Consider the following 1,116-nt stretch of genomic DNA (forward strand, 5'->3'; position numbering starts at 1 on the left):
ATCTTTGACAAAGCAGGAAAGAACATCCAATGGAAAAAAGACAGTCTCTTTAACAAATGGTGCTGGGAGAACTGGACAGCAACATGCAGAAGGTTGAAACTAGACCACTTTCTCACACCATTCACAAAAATAAACTCAAAATGGATCAAGGACCTGAATGTGAGACAGGAAACCATCAAAACCCTAGAGGAGAAAGCAGGAAAAGACCTCTCTGACCTCAGCCGTAGCAATCTCTTACTCGACACATCCCCAAAGGCAAGGGAATTAAAAGCAAAAGTGAATTACTGGGACCTTATGAAGATAAAAAGCTTCTGCACAGCAAAGGAAACAACCAACAAAACGAAAAGGCAACCAACGGAATGGGAAAAGATATTTGCAAATGACATATCGGACAAAGGGCTAGTATCCAAAATCTATAAAGAGCTCACCAAACTCCACACCCGAAAAGCAAATAACCCAGTGAAGAAATGGGCAGAAAACATGAATAGACACTTCTCTAAAGAAGACATCCGGATGGCCAACAGGCACATGAAAAGATGTTCAGCGTCGCTCCTTATCAGGGAAATACAAATCAAAACCACACTCAGGTATCACCTCACGCCAGTCAGAGTGGCCAAAATGAACAAAGCAGGAGACTATAGATGCTGGAGAGGATGTGGAGAAACGGGAACCCTCTTGCACTGTTGGTGGGAATGCAAATTGGTGCAGCCGCTCTGGAAAGCAGTGTGGAGGTTCCTCAGAAAATTAAAAACAGACCTACCCTATGACCCAGCAATAGCACTGCTAGGAATTTATCCAAGGGACACAGGAGTACTGATGCATAGGGGCACTTGTACCCCAATGTTCATAGCAGCACTCTCAACAATAGCCAAATTATGGAAAGAGCCTAAATGTCCATCAACTGATGAATGGATAAAGAAATTGTGGTTTATATACACAATGGAATACTACGTGGCAATGAGAAAAAATGAAATATGGCCTTTTGTAGCAACGTGGATGGAACTGGAGAGTGTGATGCTAAGTGAAATAAGCCATACAGAGAAAGACAGATACCATATGGTTTCACTCTTATGTGGATCCTGAGAAACTTGACAGGAACCCATGGGGGAGGGGAAG

General features: G+C 42.9%; 1 protein-coding gene across 6 annotated transcripts in view; it reads left to right on the forward strand.

Moving 5' to 3' along the window:
- DPY19L4 (dpy-19 like 4) overlaps window positions 1-1,116 on the forward strand; it is a 68,791-nt gene that overhangs the window by 33,682 nt on the left and 33,993 nt on the right. The gene's annotated exons all lie outside the window — the stretch shown is intronic.

This window comes from Herpailurus yagouaroundi, unplaced genomic scaffold, assembly GCF_014898765.1.
Source record: "Herpailurus yagouaroundi ecotype Mexico unplaced genomic scaffold, PumYag 186, whole genome shotgun sequence".
In the NCBI taxonomy this organism is placed as follows: Eukaryota; Metazoa; Chordata; class Mammalia; order Carnivora; family Felidae; genus Herpailurus; species Herpailurus yagouaroundi.